The sequence below is a fragment of the Crinia signifera genome, unplaced genomic scaffold (genome assembly GCF_055691185.1).
Source record: "Crinia signifera unplaced genomic scaffold, ASM5569118v1 HAP2_SCAFFOLD_506, whole genome shotgun sequence".
Classification (NCBI taxonomy): Eukaryota; Metazoa; Chordata; class Amphibia; order Anura; family Myobatrachidae; genus Crinia; species Crinia signifera.
The window spans coordinates 10,632-23,992 of NW_028142399.1; the positions used below are offsets into that span (position 1 = coordinate 10,632).

General features: G+C 36.0%; 3 non-coding genes across 3 annotated transcripts; all 3 read right to left on the bottom strand.

Annotated features, from left to right (window-relative positions):
• Positions 1 to 1,647: 1,647 nt before the first annotated feature.
• TRNAK-UUU (transfer RNA lysine (anticodon UUU)) lies at positions 1,648 to 1,720 on the bottom strand. The gene has a single exon. It is a non-coding gene; the product is annotated as a tRNA-Lys (tRNA).
• Positions 1,721 to 6,465: 4,745 nt separating this feature from the next.
• Positions 6,466 to 6,538, bottom strand: TRNAK-UUU (transfer RNA lysine (anticodon UUU)). Its single transcript has one exon. It is a non-coding gene; the product is annotated as a tRNA-Lys (tRNA).
• A 4,162-nt stretch (positions 6,539 to 10,700) lies between these two features.
• TRNAK-UUU (transfer RNA lysine (anticodon UUU)) lies at positions 10,701 to 10,773 on the bottom strand. The gene has a single exon. It is a non-coding gene; the product is annotated as a tRNA-Lys (tRNA).
• Positions 10,774 to 13,361: the final 2,588 nt, after the last annotated feature.

The following is a 13,361-nucleotide window of genomic DNA, read 5'->3' on the forward strand; positions in this document are numbered from 1 at the left end:
GGTGATTTTCCACTTTGCAAAGTTCTCCATTTCACAAAGAACAATCTGTTTTTAAAAAGATACTCGCCTGAACCGGGATATGCCAAAGAAAATTTTCTTTGTTGAAAACGGAAAAAGATTTGTATTATTGATAGAATAAACAGAGAAGTTTAGCTTTTAGAGTCTCTTGATGAAATATATTTTCTGCATCTGAGCTTATGCTGCAGATCATTAGATACCATAAATATACACACCCAAACAGGGACTTGAACCCAGCACCCTCAGATTAAAAGTCTGAGGCTCTACCGACTGAGCTATCCAGGCTCTGGTAGGAAAATGATGCCAGTTTAGAAGGTTCTGCAAACTATAAAAAAGGGAAAATTTTAGTACGCAAAAATGGAATAAGATCTGTGTTACTGAAAGTATAAACTGAGAAGTTTGACTTGTAGGACCTCTTGACAAAACACAAATGATATGCCTCTAGGTTTACAGTGCAGATCATTAGATGCCATCAATATTAGCACCCTTCAAAAATGTCTTTCCATTCTAATAGATGAAGAAAATTGATTTGTTACTAGTCTAATTGAAATGCTGTGTGCCTCTCACAGTTCGATGAATTTGAGTCTCTGATTAAATGTAGCCTTCCAGATTTAATTTTTAACTGTACTACTTGGCGATGATTTAATTACTGCCTAAAGATGTTAATGTCTGCTAATTGAAAAGAGATCAAGTAGAGTCCAATGTAAAATGAGGCCAAATGATTGTCCATTATGTGGATATTTGAAATGTGACAAATAATGTACAGACTTTTCTTGGCTCAAAACATATTCTCCCTAGCTCATGTGATGAGGCTAAAACGAACCTAAATACTGAAGGAAAGAAGAATTAAATAAAGTTTTGCAGTTGTAAAACATTTGTTTCTGGAGATTATTTCAGATGAAATGACATTTAGCCTCTGCATATTCAATAGTTTCTTTATCATTTTAATGAGTGAAGACAATGAAACCAATAGTCCATTTAAAATTTTCACAGGAATTTGCCAGCCTGTACAGATACTCAATGAACAATGTGTATATGAATCAACAACAATTAAAAGATGCCTGCCTCAATGGGTGATTTTCCACTTTGCAAAGTTCTCCATTTCACAAAGAACAATCTGTTTTTAAAAAGATACTCGCCTGAACCGGGATATGCCAAAGAAAATTTTCTCTGTTGAAAACGGAAAAAGATTTGTATTATTGATAGAATAAACAGAGAAGTTTAGCTTTTAGAGTCTCTTGATGAAATATATTTTCTGCATCTGAGCTTATGCTGCAGATCATTAGATACCATAAATGTACACGTCCAAACAGGGACTTGAACCCTGGACCCTCAGATTAAAAGTCTGATGCTCTACCGACTGAGCTATCCAGGCTCTGACGATCTCAGTGTGCCATCCCAGAAAGTAATATTTTACTTGGAAAAGCTGTTTATTAAACGCACAACAGTATTGTTTAAAAGGATCTCGCCCGAACAGGGACATGAACCCTGGACCCTCAGATTAAAAGTCTGATGCTCTACCGACTGAGCTATCCAGGCTCTGATGCTCTCATTGTGCCATCCCAGAAAGTAATATTTTACTTGGGAAAGCTGTTTATTAAACGCACAACAGTATTGTTTAAAAAATTTCGCCTGAACAGGGACTTGAACCCTGGACCCTCAGATTAAAAGTCTGATGCTCTACCGACTGAGCTATCCAGGCTCTGGTAGGAAAATGATGCCAGTTTAGAAGGTTCTGCAAACTATAAAAAAGGGAAAATTTTAGTACGCAAAAATGGAATAAGATCTGTGTTACTGAAAGTTAATCAGGGACTTGAACCCTGGACCCTCATATTAAAAGTCTGATGCTCTACCGACTGAGCTATCCAGGCTCTGACGATCTCATTGTGCAATCCCAGAAAGTAATATTTTACTTGGAAAAGCTGTTTATTAAACGAACAACAGTATTGTTTAAAAAATCTCGCCCAAACAGGGACTTGAACCCTGGACCCTCAGATTAAAAGTCTGATGCTCTACCGACTGAGCTATCCAGGCTCTGGTAGGAAAATTATGCGAGTTTAGAAGGTTCTGCAAACTATAAAAAAGGGAAAATTTTAGTACGCAAAAATGGAATAAGATCTGTGTTACTGAAAGTTAAACAGGGACTTGAACCCTGGACCCTCATATTAAAAGTCTGATGCTCTACCGACTGAGCTATCCAGGCTCTGACGATCTCATTGTGCAATCCCAGAAAGTAATATTTTACTTGGAAAAGCTGTTTATTAAACGTACAACAGTATTGTTTAAAAGGATCTCGCCCAAACATGAACTTGAACTCTGGACCCTCAGATTAAAAGTCTGATGCTCTACCGACTTTACACAAATGATATGCCTCTAGGTTTACAGTGCAGATCATTAGATGCCATCAATATTAGCACCCTTCAAAAATGTCTTTCCATTCTAATAGATGAAGAAAATTGATTTGTTACTAGTCTAATTGAAATGCTGTGTGCCTCTCACAGTTCGATGAATTTGAGTCTCTGATGAAATGTAGCCTTCCAGATTTAATTTTTAACTGTACTACTTGGCGATGATTTAATTACTGCCTAAAGATGTTAATGTCTGCCAATTGAAAAGAGATCAAGTAGAGTCCAATGTAAAATGAGGCCAAATGATTGTCCATTATGTGGATATTTGAAATGTGACAAATAATGTACAGACTTTTCTTGGCTCAAAACATATTCTCCCTAGCTCATGTGATGAGGCTAAAATGAACCTAAATACTGAAGGAAAGAAGAATTAAATAAAGTTTTGCAGTTGTAAAACATTTGTTTCTGGAGATTATTTCAGATGAAATGACATTTAGCCTCTGCATATTCAATAGTTTCTTCATCATTTTAATGAGTGAAGACAATGAAACCAATAGTCCATTTAAAATTTTCACAGGAATTTGCCAGCCTGTACAGATACTCAATGAACAATGAGTATATGAAGCAACAACAATTAAAAGATGCCTACCTCAATGGGTGATTTTCCACTTTGCAAAGTTCTCCATTTCACAAAGAACAATCTGTTTTTAAAAAGATACTCGCCTGAACCGGGATATGCCATAGAAAATTTTATTTGTTGAAAACGGAAACGCCTGAACAGGGACTTGAACCCTGGACCCTCAGATTAAAAGTCTGATGCTCTACCGACTGAGCTATCCAGACTCTGGTAGGAAAATGATGCCAGTTTAGAAGGTTCTGCAAACTATAAAAAAGGGAAAATTTTAGTACGCAAAAATGGAATAAGATCTGTGTTACTGAAAGTTAAACAGGGACTTGAACCCTGGACCCTCATATTAAAAGTCTGATGCTCTACCGACTGAGCTATCCAGGCTCTGACGATCTCTTTGTGCAATCCCAGAAAGTAATATTTTACTTGGAAAAGCTGTTTATTAAACGAACAACAGTATTGTTTAAAAAATCTCGCCCAAACAGGGACTTGAACCCTGGACCCTCAGATTAAAAGTCTGATGCTCTACCGACTGAGCTATCCAGGCTCTGGTAGGCAAATGATGCGAGTTTAGAAGGTTCTGCAAACTATAAAAAAGGGAAAATTTTAGTACGCAAAAATGGAATAAGATCTGTGTTACTGAAAGTTAAACAGGGACTTGAACCCTGGACCCTCATATTAAAAGTCTGATGCTCTACCGACTGAGCTATCCAGGCTCTGACGATCTCATTGTGCAATCCCAGAAAGTAATATTTTACTTGGAAAAGCTGTTTATTAAACGCACAACAGTATTGTTTAAAAGGATCTCGCCCAAACATGAACTTGAACTCTGGACCCTCAGATTAAAAGTCTGATGCTCTACCGACTGAGCTATCCAGGCTCTGGTAGGAAAATGATGCCAGTTTAGAAGGTTCTGCAAACTATAAAAAAGGGAAAATTTTAGTACGCAAAAATGGAATAAGATCTGTGTTACTGAAAGTATAAACTGAGAAGTTTGGCCTGTAGGACCTCTTGACAAAACACAAATGATATGCCTCTAGGTTTACAGTGCAGATCATTAGATGCCATCAATATTAGCACCCTTCAAAAATGTCTTTCCATTCTAATAGATGAAGAAAATTGATTTGTTACTAGTCTAATTGAAATGCTGTGTGCCTCTCACAGTTCGATGAATTTGAGTCTCTGATGAAATGTAGCCTTCCAGATTTAATTTTTAACTGTACTACTTGGCGATGATTTAATTACTGCCTAAAGATGTTAATGTCTGCCAATTGAAAAGAGATCAAGTAGAGTCCAATGTAAAATGAGGCCAAATGATTGTCCATTATGTGGATATTTGAAATGTGACAAATAATGTACAGACTTTTCTTGGCTCAAAACATATCCTCCCTAGCTCATGTGATGAGGCTAAAACGAACCTAAATACTGAAGGAAAGAAGAATTAAATAAAGTTTTGCAGTTGTAAAACATTTGTTTCTGGAGATTATTTCAGATGAAATGACATTTAGCCTCTGCATATTCAATAGTTTCTTTATCATTTTAATGAGTAAAGACAATGAAACCAATAGTCCATTTAAAATTTTCACAGGAATTTGCCAGCCTGTACAGATACTCAATGAACAATGTGTATATGAATCAACAACAATTAAAAGATGCCTGCCTCAATGGGTGATTTTCCACTTTGCAAAGTTCTCCATTTCACAAAGAACAATCTGTTTTTAAAAAGATACTCGCCTGAACCGGGATATGCCAAAGAAAATTTTCTCTGTTGAAAACGGAAACAGATTTGTATTATTGATAGAATAAACAGAGAAGTTTAGCTTTTAGAGTCTCTTGATGAAATATATTTTCTGCATCTGAGCTTATGCTGCAGATCATTAGATACCATAAATGTACACGTCCAAACAGGGACTTGAACCCTCAGATTAAAAGTCTGAGGCTCTACCGACTGAGCTATCCAGGCTCTGACGATCTCATTGTGCCGTCCCAGTAAGTAATATTTTACTTGGAAAAGCTGTTTATTAAACGCACAACGGTATTTTTAAAAAGGATCTCGCCCGAACAGGGACTTAAACCCTGGACCCTCAGATTAAAAGTCTGATGCTCTACCGACTGAGCTATCCAGGCTCTGATAGGAAAATGATGCCAGTTTAGAAGGTTCTGCAAACTATAAAAAAGGGAAAATTTTAGTACGCAAAAATGGAATAAGATCTGTGTTACTGAAAGTATAAACTGAGAAGTTTGACTTGTAGGACCTCTTGACAAAACACAAATGATATGCCTCTAGGTTTACAGTGCAGATCATTAGATGCCATCAATATTAGCACCCTTCAAAAATGTCTTTCCATTGTAATAGATGAAGAAAATTGATTTGTTACTAGTCTAATTGAAATGCTGTGTGCCTCTCACAGTTCGATGAATTTGAGTCTCTGATTAAATGTAGCCTTCCAGATTTAATTTTTAACTGTACTACTTGGCGATGATTTAATTACTGCCTAAAGATGTTAATGTCTGCCAATTGAAAAGAGATCAAGTAGAGTCCAATGTAAAATGAGGCCAAATGATTGTCCATTATGTGGATATTTGAAATGTGACAAATAATGTACAGACTTTTCTTGGCTCAAAACATATTCTCCCTAGCTCATGTGATGAGGCTAAAACGAACCTAAATACTGAAGGAAAGAAGAATTAAATAAAGTTTTGCAGTTGTAAAACATTTGTTTCTGGAGATTATTTCAGATGAAATGACATTTAGCCTCTGCATATTCAATAGTTTCTTTATCATTTTAATGAGTGAAGACAATGAAACCAATAGTCCATTTAAAATTTTCACAGGAATTTGCCAGCCTGTACAGATACTCAATGAACAATGTGTATATGAATCAACAACAATTAAAAGATGCCTGCCTCAATGGGTGATTTTCCACTTTGCAAAGTTCTCCATTTCACAAAGAACAATCTGTTTTTAAAAAGATACTCGCCTGAACCGGGATATGCCAAAGAAAATTTTCTCTGTTGAAAACGGAAAAAGATTTGTATTATTGATAGAATAAACAGAGAAGTTTAGCTTTTAGAGTCTCTTGATGAAATATATTTTCTGCATCTGAGCTTATGCTGCAGATCATTAGATACCATAAATGTACACGTCCAAACAGGGACTTGAACCCTGGACCCTCAGATTAAAAGTCTGATGCTCTACCGACTGAGCTATCCAGGCTCTGACGATCTCATTGTGCCATCCCAGAAAGTAATATTTTACTTGGAAAAGCTGTTTATTAAACGCACAACAGTATTGTTTAAAAGGATCTCGCCCGAACAGGGACATGAACCCTGGACCCTCAGATTAAAAGTCTGATGCTCTACCGACTGAGCTATCCAGGCTCTGATGCTCTCATTGTGCCATCCCAGAAAGTAATATTTTACTTGGGAAAGCTGTTTATTAAACGCACAACAGTATTGTTTAAAAAATTTCGCCTGAACAGGGACTTGAACCCTGGACCCTCAGATTAAAAGTCTGATGCTCTACCGACTGAGCTATCCAGGCTCTGGTAGGAAAATGATGCCAGTTTAGAAGGTTCTGCAAACTATAAAAAAGGGAAAATTTTAGTACGCAAAAATGGAATAAGATCTGTGTTACTGAAAGTTAAACAGGGACTTGAACCCTGGACCCTCATATTAAAAGTCTGATGCTCTACCGACTGAGCTATCCAGGCTCTGACGATCTCATTGTGCAATCCCAGAAAGTAATATTTTACTTGGAAAAGCTGTTTATTAAACGAACAACAGTATTGTTTAAAAAATCTCGCCCAAACAGGGACTTGAACCCTGGACCCTCAGATTAAAAGTCTGATGCTCTACCGACTGAGCTATCCAGGCTCTGGTAGGAAAATGATGCGAGTTTAGAAGGTTCTGCAAACTATAAAAAAGGGAAAATTTTAGTACGCAAAAATGGAATAAGATCTGTGTTACTGAAAGTCAAACAGGGACTTGAACCCTGGACCCTCATATTAAAAGTCTGATGCTCTACCGACTGAGCTATCCAGGCTCTGACGATCTCATTGTGCAATCCCAGAAAGTAATATTTTACTTGGAAAAGCTGTTTATTAAACGCACAACAGTATTGTTTAAAAGGATCTCGCCCAAACATGAACTTGAACTCTGGACCCTCAGATTAAAAGTCTGATGCTCTACCGACTGAGCTATCCAGGCTCTGGTAGGAAAATGATGCCAGTTTAGAAGGTTCTGCAAACTATAAAAAAGGGAAAATTTTAGTACGCAAAAATGGAATAAGATCTGTGTTACTGAAAGTATAAACTGAGAAGTTTGACCTGTAGGACCTCTTGACAAAACACAAATGATATGCCTCTAGGTTTACAGTGCAGATCATTAGATGCCATCAATATTAGCACCCTTCAAAAATGTCTTTCCATTCTAATAGATGAAGAAAATTGATTTGTTACTAGTCTAATTGAAATGCTGTGTGCCTCTCACAGTTCGATGAATTTGAGTCTCTGATGAAATGTAGCCTTCCAGATTTAATTTTTAACTGTACTACTTGGCGATGATTTAATTACTGCCTAAAGATGTTAATGTCTGCCAATTGAAAAGAGATCAAGTAGAGTCCAATGTAAAATGAGGCCAAATGATTGTCCATTATGTGGATATTTGAAATGTGACAAATAATGTACAGACTTTTCTTGGCTCAAAACATATTCTCCCTAGCTCATGTGATGAGGCTAAAACGAACCTAAATACTGAAGGAAAGAAGAATTAAATAAAGTTTTGCAGTTGTAAAACATTTGTTTCTGGAGATTATTTCAGATGAAATGACATTTAGCCTCTGCATATTCAATAGTTTCTTTATCATTTTAATGAGTAAAGACAATGAAACCAATAGTCCATTTAAAATTTTCACAGGAATTTGCCAGCCTGTACAGATACTCAATGAACAATGTGTATATGATTCAACAACAATTAAAAGATGCCTGCCTCAATGGGTGATTTTCCACTTTGCAAAGTTCTCCATTTCACAAAGAACAATCTGTTTTTAAAAAGATACTCGCCTGAACCGGGATATGCCAAAGAAAATTTTCTCTGTTGAAAACGGAAAAAGATTTGTATTATTGATAGAATAAACAGAGAAGTTTAGCTTTTAGAGTCTCTTGATGAAATATATTTTCTGCATCTGAGCTTATGCTGCAGATCATTAGATACCATAAATGTACACGTCCAAACAGGGACTTGAACCCTGGACCCTCAGATTAAAAGTCTGATGCTCTACTCTGGTAGGAAAATGATGCCAGTTTAGAAGGTTCTGCAAACTATAAAAAAGGGAAAATTTTAGTACGCAAAAATGGAATAAGATCTGTGTTACTGAAAGTATAAACTGAGAAGTTTGACTTGTAGGACCTCTTGACAAAACACAAATGATATGCCTCTAGGTTTACAGTGCAGATCATTAGATGCCATCAATATTAGCACCCTTCAAAAATGTCTTTCCATTCTAATAGATGAAGAAAATTGATTTGTTACTAGTCTAATTGAAATGCTGTGTGCCTCTCACAGTTCGATGAATTTGAGTCTCTGATTAAATGTAGCCTTCCAGATTTAATTTTTAACTGTACTACTTGGCAATGATTTAATTACTGCCTAAAGATGTTAATGTCTGCCAATTGAAAAGAGATCAAGTAGAGTCCAATGTAAAATGAGGCCAAATGATTGTCCATTATGTGGATATTTGAAATGTGACAAATAATGTACAGACTTTTCTTGGCTCAAAACATATTCTCCCTAGCTCATGTGATGAGGCTAAAACGAACCTAAATACTGAAGGAAAGAAGAATTAAATAAAGTTTTGCAGTTGTAAAACATTTGTTTCTGGAGATTATTTCAGATGAAATGACATTTAGCCTCTGCATATTCAATAGTTTCTTTATCATTTTAATGAGTGAAGACAATGAAACCAATAGTCCATTTAAAATTTTCACAGGAATTTGCCAGCCTGTACAGATACTCAATGAACAATGTGTATATGAAGCAACAACAATTAAAAGATGCCTGCCTCAATGGGTGATTTTCCACTTTGCAAAGTTCTCCATTTCACAAAGAACAATCTGTTTTTAAAAAGATACTCGCCTGAACCGGGATATGCCAAAAGAAAATTTTCTTTGTTGAAAACGGAAAAAGATTTGTATTATTGATAGAATAAACAGAGAAGTTTAGCTTTTAGAGTCTCTTGATGAAATATATTTTCTGCATCTGAGCTTATGCTGCAGATCATTAGATACCATAAATATACACGCCCAAACAGGGACTTGAACCCAGCACCCTCAGATTAAAAGTCTGAGGCTCTACCGACTGAGCTATCCAGGCTCTGACGATCTCATTGTGCCGTCCCAGAAAGTAATATTTTACTTGGAAAAGCTGTTTATTAAACGCACAACGGTATTGTTTAAAAGGATCTCGCTCGAACAGGGACTTGAACCCTGGACCCTCAGATTAAAAGTCTGATGCTCTACCGACTGAGCTATCCAGGCTCTGATGCTCTCATTGTGCCATCCAAGAAAGTAATATTTTACTTGGAAAAGCTGTTTACAACAGTATTGTTTAAAAAATCTCGCCCGAACAGGGACTTGAACCCTGGACCCTCAGATTAAAAGTCTGATGCTCTACCGACTGAGCTATCCAGGCTCTGGTAGGAAAATGATGCCAGTTTAGAAGGTTCTGCTAACTATAAAAAAGGGAAAATTTTAGTACGCAAAAATGGAATAAGATCTGTGTTACTGGAAGTATAAACTGAGAAGTTTGACTTGTAGGACCTCTTGACAAAACACAAATGATATGAATCTAGGTTTACAGTGCAGATCATTAGATGCCATCAATATTAGCACCCTTCAAAAATGTCTTTCCATTCTAATAGATGAAGAAAATTGATTTGTTACTAGTCTAATTGAAATGCTGTGTGCCTCTCACAGTTCGATGAATTTGAGTCTCTGATGAAATGTAGCCTTCCAGATTTAATTTTTAACTGTACTACTGTCGATGATTTAATTACTGCCTAAAAATGTTAATGTCTGCCAATTGAAAAGAGATCAAGTAGAGTCCAATGTAAAATGAGGCCAAATGATTGTCCATTATGTGGATATTTGAAATGTGACAAATAATGTACAGAGTTTTCTTGGTTAAAAACATATTCTCCCTAGCTCATGTGATGAGGCTAAAACGAACCTAAATACTGAAGGAAAGAAGAATTAAATAAAGTTTTGCAGTTGTAAAACATTTGTTTCTGGAGATTATTTCAGATGAAATGACATTTAGCCTCTGCATATTCAATAGTTTCTTTATCATTTTAATGAGTGAAGACAATGAAACCAATAGTCCATTTAAAATTTTCACAGGAATTTGCCAGCCTGTACAGATACTCAATGAACAATGAGTATATGAAGCAACAACAATTAAAAGATGCCTGCCTCAATGGGTGATTTTCCACTTTGCAAAGTTCTCCATTTCACAAAGAACAATCTGTTTTTAAAAAGATACTCGCCTGAACCGGGATATGCCAAAGAAAATTTCCTTTGTTGAAAACGGAAAAAGATTTGTATTATTGATAGAATAAACAGAGAAGTTTAGCTTTTAGAGTCTCTTGATGAAATATTTTTTCTGCATCTGAGCTTATGCTGCAGATCATTAGATACCATAAATATACACGCCTGAACAGGGACTTGAACCCTGGACCCTCAGATTAAAAGTCTGATGCTCTACCGACTGAGCTATCCAGGCACTGATGATCTCATTGTGCCATCCTAGAAAGTAATATTTTACTTGGAAAAGCTGTTTATCAAACGCACAACAGTATTGTTTAAAAAATCTCGCCCGAACAGGGACTTGAACCCTGGACCCTCAGATTAAAAGTCTGATGCTCTACCGACTGAGCTATCCAGGCTCTGGTAGGAAAATGATGCCAGTTTAGAAGGTTCTGCAAACTATAAAAAAGGGAAAATTTTAGTACGCAAAAATGGAATAAGATCTGTGTTACTGAAAGTATAAACTGAGAAGTTTGACTTGTAGGACCTCTTGACAAAACACAAATGATATGCCTCTAGGTTTACAGTGCAGATCATTAGATGCCATCAATATTAGCACCCTTCAAAAATGTCTTTCCATTCTAATAGATGAAGAAAATTGATTTGTTAATAGTTTAATTGAAATGCTGTGTGCCTCTCACAGTTCGATGAATTTGAGTCTCTGATGAAATGTAGCCTTCCAGATTTAATTTTTTACTGTACTACTTGGCGATGATTTAATTACTGCCTAAAGATGTTAATGTCTGCCAATTGAAAAGAGATCAAGTAGAGTCCAATGTAAAATGAGGCCAAATGATTGTCCATTATGTGGATATTTGAAATGTGACAAATAATGTACAGACTTTTCTTGGCTCAAAACATATTCTCCCTAGCTCATGTGATGAGGCTAAAACAAACCTAAATACTGAAGGAAAGAAGAATTAAATAAAGTTTTGCAGTTGTAAAACATTTGTTTCTGGAGATTATTTCAGATGAAATGACATTTAGCCTCTGCATATTCAATAGTTTCTTTATCATTTTAATGAGTGAAGACAATGAAACCAATAGTCCATTTAAAATTTTCACAGGAATTTGCCAGCCTGTACAGATACTCAATGAACAATGTGTATATGAAGCAACAACAATTAAAAGATGCCTGCCTCAATGGGTGATTTTCCACTTTGCAAAGTTCTCCATTTCACAAAGAACAATCTGTTTTTAAAAAGATACTCGCCTGAACCGGGATATGCCAAAAGAAAATTTTCTTTGTTGAAAACGGAAAAAGATTTGTATTATTGATAGAATAAACAGAGAAGTTTAGCTTTTAGAGTCTCTTGATGAAATATATTTTCTGCATCTGAGCTTATGCTGCAGATCATTAGATACCATAAATATACACGCCCAAACAGGGACTTGAACCCAGCACCCTCAGATTAAAAGTCTGAGGCTCTACCGACTGAGCTATCCAGGCTCTGACGATCTCATTGTGCCGTCCCAGAAAGTAATATTTTACTTGGAAAAGCTGTTTATTAAACGCACAACGGTATTGTTTAAAAGGATCTCGCTCGAACAGGGACTTGAACCCTGGACCCTCAGATTAAAAGTCTGATGCTCTACCGACTGAGCTATCCAGGCTCTGATGCTCTCATTGTGCCATCCAAGAAAGTAATATTTTACTTGGAAAAGCTGTTTACAACAGTATTGTTTAAAAAATCTCGCCCGAACAGGGACTTGAACCCTGGACCCTCAGATTAAAAGTCTGATGCTCTACCGACTGAGCTATCCAGGCTCTGGTAGGAAAATGATGCCAGTTTAGAAGGTTCTGCTAACTATAAAAAAGGGAAAATTTTAGTACGCAAAAATGGAATAAGATCTGTGTTACTGGAAGTATAAACTGAGAAGTTTGACTTGTAGGACCTCTTGACAAAACACAAATGATATGAATCTAGGTTTACAGTGCAGATCATTAGATGCCATCAATATTAGCACCCTTCAAAAATGTCTTTCCATTCTAATAGATGAAGAAAATTGATTTGTTACTAGTCTAATTGAAATGCTGTGTGCCTCTCACAGTTCGATGAATTTGAGTCTCTGATGAAATGTAGCCTTCCAGATTTAATTTTTAACTGTACTACTGTCGATGATTTAATTACTGCCTAAAAATGTTAATGTCTGCCAATTGAAAAGAGATCAAGTAGAGTCCAATGTAAAATGAGGCCAAATGATTGTCCATTATGTGGATATTTGAAATGTGACAAATAATGTACAGAGTTTTCTTGGTTAAAAACATATTCTCCCTAGCTCATGTGATGAGGCTAAAACGAACCTAAATACTGAAGGAAAGAAGAATTAAATAAAGTTTTGCAGTTGTAAAACATTTGTTTCTGGAGATTATTTCAGATGAAATGACATTTAGCCTCTGCATATTCAATAGTTTCTTTATCATTTTAATGAGTGAAGACAATGAAACCAATAGTCCATTTAAAATTTTCACAGGAATTTGCCAGCCTGTACAGATACTCAATGAACAATGAGTATATGAAGCAACAACAATTAAAAGATGCCTGCCTCAATGGGTGATTTTCCACTTTGCAAAGTTCTCCATTTCACAAAGAACAATCTGTTTTTAAAAAGATACTCGCCTGAACCGGGATATGCCAAAGAAAATTTCCTTTGTTGAAAACGGAAAAAGATTTGTATTATTGATAGAATAAACAGAGAAGTTTAGCTTTTAGAGTCTCTTGATGAAATATTTTTTCTGCATCTGAGCTTATGCTGCAGATCATTAGATACCATAAATATACA